We start from the raw sequence: 6,000 nt of genomic DNA on the forward strand, positions 1-6,000 counted from the left end.
CAAAGAGTTGAAAACCAGACCCTCTCTTTGTGCTACTTTCATCAGGTTCAGAAGATTACGATCATGCTCCTCTTCAGTTCGTCCTGATACTGCCACATCATCGGAGATACCAATACAGCCTGGTGCTTGCTCGAGTATGCGGTCCCTGGCTTGCTGGAACAGATCCTGGCTGACACATAACCCAAAAGGCAATCTCTTGAAGCACCAGCGCCCAAAAGGTGTGCGGAATGTGGTCAAATCCTGGCTTTCCTCGTCCAGATGCACAGCCCAATAACCAGCCCGAGCATCTAATTTTGAGAATATTGTGGTGTCAGCAAATTCTGGGTTCAGCTCGTCTAATGTCGGTATTTTATGTGGACACCTCTTCAGCCAAGAGTTCAGGCGTTTCGGATCGAGACATACTCTTAAGCTCCCATCTTTCTTTACACTATTACAGATGGAAGAGCACTAATCCGTATGATAGTCCACTTTCCTGATGATACCCTGTTTTTCCATTTTCATTAGTTCCTCCTTCAACTTCCCTTTGATGTGAACACTACACTTCCTTGGTGCGTCAATCGATGCGTTTGCATCAGGCTTTAGATGAAGCCTCACTTTTCCTTTAAAATTCCCAATGCAGTCAAACCTGTCCGGGAACAGCCTTTTCAAATCATCCACGGAATTCACCTTGTAGGCCTGTTCCTCATGGCGCATTGGTTTCGGAATCCTTGATGCTGGAGGTGCAGCCTTCAGCAATGTCCTCCGTTGCCCAGCAATGCTGTTTATGGTGACGATGTTGAGCCGTTCACACGCTGGTAGTCCAAGTACTGCAGGTCCAGGTACTTCAACCACATAGAACCTGTTCTTGAACCAATCTGAGTCTTTATATCGACACAAAAGCTTGAGGATTCCATGACACTTGATCTCACTGCCATTGTAAGCAGTGAGCTTGGTCCCACCAAGCGGAGTCAGTTTTGACATCCATTTGTTTCCATACATGTCCTTCACAATACGCATTGGCAAAGTATTCCCTGACGCACCTGTATCCACTTTCAACTGCAGTTTGTATACACCTTTCATGTCAGGGCATACAATGTTCAACAATGTGTACACTTCATCCCTCGTCTCCTTCATGCACAATGCGGATACCCTGATCACGTGAAACGGCTTGGTGTGTTCATATGCCTCAGTGTCACTTTCGTAACTGTCTTCATCGCCTTCAGTACAATACCCCGACACTTCATTCACCGAGGTCCCATTATTGTTACTTCCCCGAAGCATACCTCTCAACTTGCTTCTGCTGACTCGACGGCCTCTTCCACCCATTGCAGGACGGCGGCTCCACTCGTATCCATCAGCATATCTCGTGCTTCGTTTGGGATTTTCACAACAACGGGCCCAGTGTCCCAGTTCACCACAATACTTACAATAATCATTGTATGCTGGGCAGTTCCGTGGTGGATGTGATAGTCCACACCTTTTGCACTTTTGTCGATGTGTCATGGCATTCACAGACGATGAAGGCCCTTCCATCTTCTGGATGGCCTGCTTTCCGATTACCATTGCTTCGTACTTGCGTCCCTCACTTAAAACCAGGTCCATGTAGTACCTGACCTCCTGGTCGAGCAGATGCTTTTGAAAATCATCATGTGGGGTGCTCGCAACAATCAACTCGATAATCCGTTCCGACAGTTCTGCTTCGGAGAAATTGCACAACCTTCCCTTCCGTCGGCATCTGTTGACGAAATCATCAATGGACTCTCCTTCTTGCTGCTGAAATCTCATCATTTCCAGCCGGTGAATCCGAAAGTTTACATGAATGTCCAACTGATCCTCGAATAATTTATATAATTTATCCGGATCCTTTTTATCATCCTCACTCAGAGTCAGAGTCGATGCATTGATCCGCCTCAGTCCTTCGTCTCCCACAGCAATCTGAATCTTGATGGCCTGCCTGGCTTTAGTATCGATGCCCTCGTCCGACAGCACCAAGTTCATTCGTTGCTTGAATAACTTGAAGGTCTCCGCCAGGTCCGAGCTGGACCAGTCCATTGTCGGGAACTTCGCCATGTTGAAACCACACGGAACGTGCCGACGTGGCAATCCGCAAAGAAAACAAGCCCAAACCTCAAACTGCTTGTTGATCTTCACGATCCTGCGCTGCCACCATGTAGTAGGTTCAGGAATCTCCTTTAATCAAGTCGTTTATTAAAGACGATACCAAGTTCTCACAGAGCACACGGCCATCATGACGAGCCGCCAACCGCCATTAACAACTCCAGCCACGCCCCCTACGTCACTACGCACTACGCAGTACGCAGTACCAATCACACCAATAGTGATGCTTTGGCCTCAGCGGCTCATTGCGGCTTTGCAGTCGGGTACGAGCATTTTAAAATCTATATAATCTATCTATAATTCCAGTAATCTCTGTGTGTTTGTTTGTACGTTTGTTTGTCTGTGACCGCTGTTTCTCGACAACCACGGGTCCGATATACTTTAAACTTGCCAGGTATATTGCTGGGGACCCGAGGATGTGCCTTTTCAAGGTTTCATATTAATCGGACAATTACTTACCGAGCTATGTCCAAAAAACGATTCAACCAATCAGAGAGCAGCGAGCTATCGCGTGTGCCGAACGTGGCGGACACACTCTGCCTCGGATGGCACATTTGAGAGCGTATTCATTTATTTCACGTTTGCAAACTATGTTGGCGCTATGTTGGCGTTAAACTATGTTTTAAAACTAATAAAAACCCCGGGGGGATTGTCACTGTACTCGCAAGCCGTTCGCCGTTCGCTTTGGCGTTGCGAATGGACCAAAACATTTCATGCACCAAACCATTTCATGTAAAGCGTTCGCCGTTCGCTTTGGCGTTGCGAATGGACCAAAACATTTCATGGACCAAACCATTTCATGTAAATAGAGGGGGGGATATAATTTTAGATATAGATATAGTACGGGCATGCCCTAGTATTTTATTAATTCAAGAAAGGAATTTTTAAATTCACATTACGATCACCATGCTTAATATCGAAATAGTCTCCAGACCCTTCCGGTGTCCCAAGCCACCCTGAAAGAAACTTCCCCAAAATAAATATATAACGATTGATTTATTTTAAAAATTAATAAATACCGATGATGAAGACTTAAAATCGACCAATCTGATCGTGTTTGAGCGCCTCGTCATTTTAGGACTCGGAAGGCTGACGTCACAAATGTATCACGTGGTAACCATGGACCAATAACATTAAAACAATCATTTCGATGCAGACATTTCGTGGACATTGGACGTCTTTTCGTCACCTGGCAAATTTTTTCATCGAAATTTTCTCGACCCCTCTTCCTCCGTACGTTTTTATTTCCCAAGATGCGGTTTTTTACGAAGAGATCGCAACGAAGGTATCTCACCTGGTTTTCACAGCATTGAGTGAATTTTCTCTTTTCATGTCGAGTATCGTGTGCTAATCAATGTACGGAATCGCCTCAGGAAATCGGCGTCATCACCTCATTCGGGTAGTTTATCATTTATTTATGACTCGCTGAAGGCACCCGGCGTTGTCCGGGTTCTTTTTGAATGAATTTAATCTTCTGTCGGCTCCATCGGTCTGACGCGGGCCCAGTATGAGTATCAGTTGGTGCTCAACGATTCCTTGTTCTTTCTTCTGTCGGGCCCCGCGAAAGAGAATTTTGCAAGCGTGTGTTGCAATCAGTCAGATATTCCTATTAAGTGCATAAGTTGTACTTGAAGAGAATTTCGAAAGAAGAAGAAGATTTTTTGCGAATGGGCCCAGCCCGGCTGAGGCGGCCCCGACCGGCCTCGCCACCTGGCCTACAACCTTCCCGGGGCCCGTCAAGATTGCGGGGAGTAAGGTGTTCTTTGAACTCTCTAGTTTACTTATGATCACTTGCCGGTGGGAGGAAGGAGTGGTGCGTGATTGCGGAGGACATACAAGAGCATCATCAGGGAATGAGGTGTGTCAGCTGATGGATGAACAAACATCGAGAGCACATTCATTTGTCCACCTGCTCATCTCGACCAGAATCATGGGGTTTTTTTGTTATTCTTTTTATGCACCTTTGCCCGATATTTTATTTTACGTGATGTTTAGTTAGTGCAGGGGCATTGTGGTGTCAGTTGTTGAAATGGAGAATGTGTATATATATATATATATATATATATATATATATATACGTGTAGCGGTTACCGCTGGATGTACATAATCGCCTTGCACCGGCCAGAACACGGCCAGACGCGCCTCTCCCGGGCATGCCCGGACTCACTGTTCCCGGGCACGCCCGAACCTCCCGGGCACGCCCGGTCTCGTCTTTCCCGGGCATGCCCGCTCTCGCCTTTCCAGGGCTCGCCCAGAGCGTCCGGGCATGCCCGCTATCGCCTTTCCAGGGCTCGCCCAGAGCGTCCGGGCATGCCCGCTATCGCCTTTCCAGGGCACGCCCAGAGCGTCCGGGCATGCCCGCTATCGCCTTTCCAGGGCTCGCCCAGAGCGTCCGGGCATGCCCGCTATCGCCTTTCCAGTGCTCGCCCAGAGCGCCCGGGCACGCCCAGCCTCGACTTGCCAGGCCGCAGCCAAACACGCCCGGGCAGGTCCAGACTCGCCTTTCCAAGGCTCGCCCTTGATACCCGGGCATGCCCGGTATAGCTTTTGTCGGGCAAACTTCCCGACATAAATGTGTATATATATTGTTGCCCGAAAAACGGGCTTGTCAGAATACCTGAGCTGTTTTGTTTCAATAAAGCAACTCGGACGAATTCCGTCTTTGGTCGCGTCAATTCTTTCGACTCGCGTTGGAGCGCAGTTCCTTCATACGTATATATATATATATAACAGTATATATATATATATATATATATATAACAGTATATATATATATATATATAATATATATATATATATATATATATATATATATATATATATATATATATATATATATATATATATATATATATATATATATATATATATATATATATATATATATATATATATATATATATATATATTATATCTATCTATCTATCTATCTATCTATCCGGTTCAGCACATTTTAACTCATTTGTCGATTCAAGGGTTTTGTTCTTTTTCAGGGAACAAAATATGAACAAGTCTACTTGTTCAAATGAGGACGGTGTGAACCATCCTATACCGTCAATGCCAACGAAGAACCCCAATTTTTGGAAACGTCTGAAGTAAATAATTTTGTTTTCCTCCTCTTGACTTTTTTAACTTGTTTTTGACTATATCGACCATAACAAATGGACAATAGCCTAACATTTCGATCTTTTTCAACCTAGGCAAAAGTTTACCACACAGGATAAAAAGAACAAGTGTTGTGGTGACATTGCACATGACGTGTGAGTATGAGAAAATATCCCTTTGGAATGTCCTGACATGAAACGTGCATGCAATGGAAATGGTAGTCCTTTAAGAAATTCAAGCTCTCCCTGTCGTATCTCAATCTCCCTGGTGTATTTCAAGCTCTCCCTGTCATATTCACACATTTATTACCATTATTCACCATTATTACATGCTAGCCAAGGGGCATTGAGGAAGTTAGGAGTGGAGAAATGGTTGATCAGAGTAGTGATGGCAATGTACAAAAGAGCATGCACAGCTGTAAGGACGAAGGATGGGAACAGTGGTGAGTTTGAGTGTAGGTGGGAGTGCATCAGGGGTCGGTACTAAGTCCACTACTATTTGTAGCTGTGATGGAGGTGCTGGCTCAGAACGTAAAGGAGGGTTTACCGTGGGAGTTGTTGTATGCAGATGATCTGGTGTTGATTGCAGAAAGTATGGATGGACTGAAGGAGAAGATGAACAAGTGGAAGGAATGTATGGAGACAAAAGGTCTGAAGGTGAATATCGGAAAAACGAAGGTGATGGCAAGTGGTAAAGCATGTGGTGAGGTGGAAAGAACTGGGAAGTGGCCGTGTGCTGTGTGCAGGAAGGGTGTCGGAGTGAATTCCATTCAATGTACAATGTGCGCTGAGTGGGTTC

The 6,000-nt window shown here is 45.4% G+C and overlaps 1 long non-coding RNA gene across 1 annotated transcript; it reads left to right on the forward strand.

Moving 5' to 3' along the window:
* The first annotated feature begins 3,894 nt into the window (after positions 1-3,894).
* Positions 3,895-5,353, forward strand: LOC137419340 (uncharacterized). The gene is made up of 3 exons (XR_013622059.1): positions 3,895-3,955; positions 5,091-5,192; positions 5,298-5,353. It is a non-coding gene; the product is annotated as an uncharacterized LOC137419340 (long non-coding RNA).
* The last annotated feature ends 647 nt before the right edge of the window (positions 5,354-6,000 follow it).

This window comes from Myxine glutinosa, chromosome 1, assembly GCF_964187855.1.
Source record: "Myxine glutinosa chromosome 1, kmMyxGlut1.1, whole genome shotgun sequence".
NCBI classification, from domain to species: Eukaryota; Metazoa; Chordata; class Myxini; order Myxiniformes; family Myxinidae; genus Myxine; species Myxine glutinosa.